The following is a 9,476-nucleotide window of genomic DNA, read 5'->3' as shown; positions in this document are numbered from 1 at the left end:
GTATTATAAGAAAGTTTTATGAAATTCAGCTTAAATTTCCTCTGTGGTCAAAAACTCCAAATATTTTTAGAAAAAGAATGAGGCAGAGAGCATTGTGAGCCGTTACACATGCAGCTGCCACATCACCTCAGTTTGACAACTGGGTGCAGATCCACTCTGCCCTCACAAACGGTACAGTAAAATGTGACACTATCGGGATAGCACAGTAAAACTCGATAAGATATAAAGAAAGGTGACCAAGATAAGGAGAGGTTGGGAAAGATTTTGGGCAAGTATTTGGGAAAATTCAGCCATGAAAAATGGATCAACGGAGGTGGGAATAAAGCATATAAACAATAAAGTGCCTGCGCTCCTACGCTCTTCCAGGGATATCTGTAACTGACCAGTCAAAACCACACTGGTTTCTAGACCACACTAAACTCGCTTGCCTTTTAATTTATGCCAGTATCGCTATACTTATGAAATGCATGTACCTGGATATTATACTGTTGAAACATTCTGTTTCTTTTCATGAGAGAAAATAACCTTTTTATTTGCACAAACATCATCCTTAGATAAACTTGCATAGCTTCTACTGAAGTTACTGCAGGTTCTCCAAATTCTAGTGAGATGAGAAACAACGGGGGCACTGGACTGACTAACAGAGGAATTCATATGAATCCGTAAGTTGTGAGTAAATAGCTTAGCACCCCTTCGGGCCTCAAATCTTGCATCTCGGTAAGTCAATTATATAGAATAGTTACATTTGCTACCTCTACTGTGATCCAGTTTACAAATTAACTATACCACTCTGTCACATCCATTTATTTCCTGTTTATTTCCTTTATTTCTGGCATTTTCAAACCATTCTGTTCTTTTATTATAGTTTAAGCAAGACAAATTGAAGAAGAAATGACACTAAATTACAAAAATATTTTTTTACTTTATCTCAATTTTTAAGTGTCTTTTATCTTCTTTCTTTCACCAGATTACCAATACCACCTGTTACATTTTGTGTTTTAAAACAACACGGAATGTGTGCAAGCCTTGGAAATACATGGGTTTACGACTGCTCTCAGGCTCACAGTCAGAGTACTCTTTATCTCCAGTCAAAGAAACATTTAATTATGAAGGGCCGAGATTGATTTTCAGGAATGGTTGAAATGGGGCTGGTTCAGAAATGCACAGTACTGCTTTGATTTTTATCGTGCTTGGTTTGGGGAATCTCTGAAGTAAGTGTGGTAAAAACTAGCCTAGAAGGATATGCTTAGCTTGTTTTGGCAGTGATGGCTTTTGAGAAGCTCCCTTTAAGTCCAGGTCAGTATTTTGTTTTGCCATAATGAAGATTTTGTTCAATGTATTATGCTTATATCTCGTTTGGTTAACAGTATATTATTTTTTTGCTTTGACAACACATTTTGATTGCATGGGATAATTTCTAAAGGGACACCATGCTTTGTGCTTACGGTGACCCTTAGGTAATGTGATGGTTTTGCTACACCATTGTACCTGTCTGTTGGAAGACAGACTGTTAGAGTTGGTATTATACTTTGTGAACGGATGGTTATGGTTCGTACAGCAGTGATCTGGCCAGAAATTCTATTCTGCTCCAGCAGAAAATCAGATCTGGAGTTCAGTGTTCTCTGATCTTTTCCACATATGAAAGTAGTATTTAAAAGTATAATGTCTCCCATGGTCTTATTTCATCAGTTTGAGGGAAAAATAATAACAGCATTAAATGAATTCCTATGCAGAAAATTGCCTAAGGACTTAGGCCCCAAATGGTTTAATTTCAATATAAAATGAGAAATAGCTGCTTTTCACCTATCACAGCAATTTTTCCCTTCAGCTTTTCAATTCTGCCTCTGCATGTTGTGTAGTTTCAAATGTACTGAGCACGAAAACAAGCTCTTCTGGATATTTTGAATCCAAATTTTTATGAATACTCTTTTGAAGTTACCTATTTAAACACCAGCCTTTTTTGAGCTTTGTGTTCAAGTCAGCCACTCTCAACTGAACAACTGGGGAAACTGGCGTTTATTCATATTACATCTATTAATATTGCTTTTATTCAGCTACGTCGCCTGCTTAAACACACATTTATTAGCACTAAACCATACAATGAATAAGATATTAATCGGCTGAGCAGTAGGGGGAGGGACAATTTTGTAGGTTTAGCTCATAAATTACACATGTACGACACCTAAGAAGTGTAAGTGTAAAAACTACGGATGCTTGTGTCACTATTAATTAGTAAACCCAGTTAACCTTATCTGGCTATTTCTTAAAAAAACCAAGGCATTTGAATAAAGCCTGCCACTTAGATTCAGCACAGTCACCTTTAATTTGGTGTTGAATTCACCAGCGGATTCTGCAACATCTTAAATCAGCTCAAGAATGCTCGTAACATTTCCCAGTGTCAATGAAAAGCTTCTAAACCAGCCACATTAGATGTCCTGGCAAGCCTGGTTTGAGCTGCAGGTCCTCAATGGCTTTGGTTTTCCTTGAATAAGTTAAAAAAAGTCCAAATAGGGAGAATTTAGTCTACTTCATACTGATAAACCACTGTATTGTGAACCTTTGCTTTATTTGTCAGGATTTTCCACCCCTTTAGCTCACACTTAATTCTCCAGCTTCCTTTTTAATCGTTTGTAGTTCCAATCCTACTTGGTATGAAATAATTGCGTGTTGTGCCAAAAAGCACTTTGAAGCACTCTCCCAATCACACATAATTTCCCATAGATTTTTTTAAAGCTTCTGCATATTCAAAGCAGCTGTTTCCAACTCAATATGATATTTAGCAATACAGGCTTTATTGAATATCCCAATTTAATTCCATGCTAGCTACTAGAAGGATCCTGGATTTATTTTCCTTTTAAGTCTTCCTTCAGAAACAGACTTCATGCTCTTCTGCCTTTACAGGTAAGAATAGGCCAAGTTGTTCAAATCTGGTAGCAAATGTTCAAGACCAAGGACATACGTAAAATCCAATACAACAGTTCCCTCTCCCGTAAGCACATGATCAGCCTCAACTGCTACAGCTTGGATAGATTCCAAGGATCACGTATTACTTAAAATAAACAGCTGCCCTTACGCAGCAAAACTGATGTACCAACAGACAAAAATAACCTCCGTACAGTGCCACAACTTGAACTATGGAAGCATCACAGATGAGGTGAAATGGTACTGCTTTATTTTTGATTCCAAAGTGGCGCGCTCTTTTAAATAAGGTACAGATTAAAATGTGACATTCAAAGCATAAGGGCCAAACAATTTCACCAGATGTGCAATTACTAAGAACTACAGCATATTACCTTCCAATCTTGCTTGAGAAAACAAGGAGAGCTGTTTCAGAATAGCAGAAAAAAGTATTCGTATATTCAAAGGGACCCCTGCGCTTCCCAGGCTGATGAAAGGGAAATGAAGGTCACTGCTTATGCAAGGTGTGGCCTCTTGGAGACAATACCAGTAGTTTATTACGAGTGAAAAACATTCTCATTTGACCAAGGTCATGCAGAACAGCTCATTTTTTTTCTGGGGAAAAAAAGATTTTATTTATTGTGCTACATATCACACAATTTAAATCTTTTCAGCCTTGTGCCAAGCATGTTTCTTAGGCCATATTTTCTATTACAGTACACTTATTTGTAGAAATTTCTGTAAGAAAGAAATGTCCTTGTCTTTCTCACAGAAAGATCATCTTCACTGAAAAAAAGCCCTTGGATGTATTAAAGATTCTGCCCCCCACCTCTCAAAAATTATAAGATGTTCCACTCCTCCTCTCTTACATCATTAATAATAATTGATTAGGGGAAAAATGAAGAACTTTATTTTGTACTCTGTAGCTCTCAGATTATGCGTTGTGGGGTACCAAACGCCTATTGACCTCTTCTTTTTCATCAACAGACTGAGTTTGCGTACGTTGTATTGGTTTGTGAGCTTACATATATTGCACTGCATTGTGGAATGACACGCCAGGGCGCTTTTTTAGGAACTCTGAAATAACAGAAGCAAATGTGGACCTTTAACTATAGAGCAAGCAGTTAAACAAACTATGCACTCTTCAGTTTTCTGAGCCAGGACTGTGCAAGTTCTAGTTTCTTGTTTCTTACACTTACGAGTTAGGTGTGTAGCTCATGAAACTAAATTACAGTAAGATGTGGTTAGAACTAATCTGTTCATCCCTACACACAGATTTGCTAAATCTGAGGACTGAGCAACGCCGAATCAGTGTCATGTCTGTGGTAAGAAGTGGTAACTGCAGGAACTGGATGTGAAATCGTGTCATTCGGTCCTGCTACACCTGAGGCTGCCACCTGACATTCCACACGCTGCTGCGAGGTAGGCATGAAGGCTCCCCTCCGCGAGCAACTTCAGACCATTATTGCTGCTCTTGCTTCTCCTCTGCGCAGTGGCAGCACCAGCGCTGTTGCAGAGCTTGTGCGCTGGAAGAGTGGCCACGGGGTTCTCCTGGTTCCCTCCTCTGCTTCAGTCCAGCTTCCCAGATGACTGAAATCCCTTCATATTCCTGGGGGCCTGAGGACGCTGCTGACTCACGGTAATTGTCACCTTTGCATTATGAACAAAGAGCCCGTGACTTCGATGATACGTTTTCTTTGGGATCTCTCATACTAAAGACTGTGTAAACTGGGAGTAATAAGATCCCTAACATATTATCTATGGGGAAAATCACCTTATTTTATTGGGTTTTTCCTGTGCTGGAATGCTTTCCCTATCGTTACTGCAAGTTTGTCACAGATTCCTTTTACAAGACGTTTAACAATTACATAAGCTTCAGCTGAGCCCTTTTGTGGTAGATATAAGGTGTTATACATAATCTTCTTAGGAGCTTTGCACGCACTGCCTTATACAGGCAGAATAATAATAAAGTTATGTTGACTTGCTCACCAAGAAAAAAAAAATGTTACTACAGCAAATTAAATATTCTCCTAAACAAGCATTTAATTAACAAAACAAGATATAGTAGTTATTGTTGGTCAATTAGAGATGTAATAATTACTCCGATTAGCTGATGAGAACAGGACAAGTAGGCAATTACCATAAAAAACTAAAGTGCAAGTAAAATCAACTAAAGCATATATTATGTTGAAGCAAGTGGTAACTGAAGTACACCATCAAGACTTCTGTTCGTCCTTTCAAGTACATGTTAAATTAAAAAAAAAAAAGTCAGTATAGAATGGTAGTATAGAGCTATTATTATAATTATATAATATATATAATTAATAGGTATAATATTATAATACTGTGTTCTTAGTATAGAATAGTATAGAGCTTCTCTCTCCCTCACTCTTCACTTTAGTTTCCCCAATTTCTGTAAAACCAAGAAAAAACTGGGCTTCCAGATTGTGTCAGATTCTTCTCGGAGAGAAATTTGGGCTCAAATGGGGATATATTTTCTAAAGATTTTTATTTTTGACATTTATTAGAACTGGGGAAACAGCTTACAAAAATTAACATATTCAAGAATGTCTGTCCTTATTCTGTTCATAAATTATTTTCAAACAGACTGAAATGAAGGAATTCATTCTTATTCAAATTACTCAAAAATAGATTGTGCAAAGATAGGCTAGCCGTTCACTAGCTCTTTTTATAATACTTACCTAAATCATATTCCATTGTTCCTTTCCTTTGATTAGATCACTAAAATATTTATAAATCTGTAAAAGGATAATCAAAGATTTTCTAGTGCTGAGTTCTTGAGGCTATCACTGAGACGCAGAGACTAACAAATCCATCCATTAATGAAAATAAATTTGATTAGCAAATATTTAATCAAATGTCATTGACAATAACTTAACCTTTCCCTCTTGACAGGGAAGGGTGCCTCTATTAGACATAAAGTAATTTTTATATTATTTCAAATAATTTAAAGGGAGACACTGACTTTGGACTGCACTGCAGTGTATTTTTTGTCGCTCAGCTGCTGTAAAGAGATTACAAAATAAACTCCATCTGCTCCAAGGGATAGCTTTAAAGCATGTTCAGAAGTGAGTAAGTACTTTACACATCTTCTAAGGCTTAGTTTTCAGGGATCAGATTAGGGGTGAAAGTGGTCATAGCCAGAGAGCTTTTACGGGCACTGGGGTCACGGTGCAGCCTACGCGCAGGCGGTTTTCAGCAGCTGTCTGATTTAGATGAGGAGCACGGACTCTTCCCAAGGACTGAATCCTCCCCCTCAAGAAGGGTGCCATGTGCATTTCTTTGAAGGCAATACTGGCTTAAATGTCCTTATCTCTAAGCGCTGCTCCCTGCCCCTCTTGCTGCTGTGCTGGTACCACTGTTTCCACAGCTTAGTAGTGAGCTGGACAGGGGAACCAATTCCTTAAAAGAACCAAGAACCGGGGTGTTTTTGGTTTTCCCCGGGGGATCACTTACCACTTTTTGACTAAGTACTTCTTTATTCTCTGCTATATTATCTAAAAATAAAATATTTTAAAATAATGGATGCATACATGAGATTCCTATTTTTAGGATAAATTATGTAATTTTTAGATGTAATTGTATTTCCATTGTCATGCACTTTAAGACAGACCTGCAAAAATATTTTCTAACTGTAGCCAAGTCTTCTTTTGAAATGAGGTTCAGATCATTTTCTTACTTAATTATTCTTAGTTTAATTGAAATGTTCAGTAAAATTATGTAGATCAAATAATGACTGTGAACCTGTGAAGTGATGGATTCTGAATTCTAACATCAGATACATCTCTTGTTTTACTATTTTCCATTCATCACATGCAACTTAAGAGGGGAGCCATTGATTATACAGCTCTTTCAGTTCTCCAAGCACTTTAAAGATGCTCATCCCTTTTGCTTTCTGAAGAAGCTGCAACTTAGACCCAATGTTCAATTTATGCAGTTGTTATATTCCCATCCCAGGAATACAGAGCACCGCAAGCAAATTCTTTATAACGATTATCATTTTGTTGGTATGGATGATGATGAGTGTGGACCTCATTGTATTAGGTACTGTCCTTATTTATCATCATCTTTAAATAATTACACCGAAGGGTTCAGGGGAAGCTAAGCTAGTGAAAGGTCACTATTGGGTGGAAATAATTTTATTTTCCTACCAGGAATTGAAAGGGTCTTGCTTTTTCTTGATGGCACTAGGACAAAAAAAAACCATTCCACAATGCATTCGTTACCTGCATATCAATCACCTCGGGTAACTATGCACAAATTAATTTTCTTTTCCTTTTTCTTTTAACTTAAGCATCTTTAGTCCTTAAATTCATAGAAGTCCAAAGCACACACTCAAACATCTGACTCTGAGTGTTATTTTGAAATATTTGGTTTCATCTTGGCAAGAAATGCTACAATGCCAGCCTATTTTCCATTGTTTTTTAACTTTATTTCTTAATCATGTCTAAACCACAAACTTGACAAAAGCAGAAATGTTAAATGGACAACTATGAATTGGGAGTTTAGGTCTATGGTGTGCTGTGCTGTAGGACTGGACAGAAGTCAGGAATCCCTTCAATGATTGCTTAATGTTACGGGCAGTAAAATCTTAGCCTGGGAATTTGGGAGCTCAGGAGAATAATATGATCTCAGTATATGTTCTTTAGCATGGTTTAGAAAATGAAACCTTTTGTCTTTGTTCTGTAGAATTGGCTCTTACTTTACTCCAGCCAGTTTTCCCCATCAATTGTGTTTTGAACATGAGAACCAGAAGGTTGCCGAACTTTGCAGTATCTCTGTTTCTTTACTGCATCTTTTAAAATTGTTTTCAGAAATGCCTGTGGTGCGATTTTTGTTAATTCATAACCTTAGAGATACAGATTATCTTGCCTATAGATCCATTCAGTTTTAATTCCAAATTGACAAAAGGTATGCATCCAAACATTTGTAGAAGTGTAGTTATTTCAATACACTTAGAGGCCACTCTTAAAAATAGGGAACGCTCTTTTAGTGCAGAACTCGGCGGATCCAATAGTGGACTACACTGGCACTGCTTAATCCCCCTCACAACAAAGGCATTTTCAGCACAATAGCTCTGCAGCAAAAGTATCTTTGGAGAAAGTTTGATGGCACGGAACTTTCATAATAACTCTTAAAAAAGAAAAACCCTTCTCCATAAAGCCAGTAGGTCTACCTGGGCAATCCCAGTCTGCTGTTGGCAACTAAAATGAGTAGGAACAACTTCTGTGTTTCTCTGGCCTTTAACCACTGGATCAGCTGGCATCAAGCATCGCCAGAATCCAAGGCCACCTTCTCACTGTGCTTTTCATCTGAGCAAACTTGGCTATGACGGGTGAGAGCCTGGACCAATATACACTGGTATGAGAAATCAATCCTTAATTCAGCAATAATAGCTAATTAAACATTGGTAATTTAAATAGATAGTCATAAGGAACATTTTCCTAATTAATGTACTGGCAAGAAAACTCTCTCAAGGAATGCCAGATTTATGTATTTTGAAAGCGCATTATATATATGTAATTTGTTAACGTGGCTCTGGAGAAACTTGACATCAGAAACTCTAGAAAAGCAGTCTGTACTTTACAATCTTTAGCCTAATGGAAGTTGAAGCACTTAAAAAAACAGATGGAGAAAACTGAAGGGAAACCAGGAAGAAAAGTACATTTAATTTCTAAGGTTCCAGCAATTTAGAAATATTGGAACACACATTGAAATCTTCATAGTCTTAAAATCATATCCAACAATCCCAATATAACTGCTTGTTGAAACCCAGATTTAAGTTGTTTAACCTTACATTTACTAAAAAACAAAAAACAAAGAAAACCCCAACATTTATATATTGCCACAGTTGTAGAAAGGTTAATATGTCAGAAGAGATACTAAGTCTAATGATCTTCTAAGTGTTATAAAGCACAGTCATTTTGCATTTTTTAAGCCAATAAGCGTATTACTATGTAGGCAATTTTCTTGACACAAATTCAATATTTCCTTGTGTAACCTGGATTTTCCACAGTGAAGGTGTCCAAACCATAGAGCATATCTAGTACAACGGTATAACAGTATTTGAATCATCCTCATCAATATTATTATTGCTATTAGCAGTAGATTAAAAAAACCATATGCTCAATTTATGTCATTATTGATAGCTACTAAATGACTTACCAGAACTAAGGTTCTGCTGTGTTTTATTTTTTTTAAACAGTGCCAGATCTTTACCTATGTTTTCCTGAAAAAAATGTATGGATGTATTCTAACGGTTGCAGTGGTTTGGTCATTCATATAAAATTGGAAGCAACATTCTTTCCAAATTCAGAGTTATGACACAAAAAGAAATTCTGTTTGTGCGCTATTCCACAGAAAAGCGGACTTTTTGGCTAATGTTGCTGTCCCAAAGGATTTTTCTTTAGAAGTCAGGTTTGTGGAGTGATAGTTAGCCATGACAGCTACAGAGTGTTCTTGGATAACTCAGATTTTTGCAGGAAGACGTGTCAGAAGCCAGACAGGTTGAAGTATTTCACAAGCTGTCCATTTTTAGTAGAGAACTCGAGAAGTAG

Source organism: Nipponia nippon, unplaced genomic scaffold, assembly GCF_047370975.1.
Source record: "Nipponia nippon isolate SJK-2023a ecotype South Korea unplaced genomic scaffold, ASM4737097v1 scaffold_6, whole genome shotgun sequence".
In the NCBI taxonomy this organism is placed as follows: Eukaryota; Metazoa; Chordata; class Aves; order Pelecaniformes; family Threskiornithidae; genus Nipponia; species Nipponia nippon.
Note: the sequence above shows the minus strand (reverse complement) of the source record.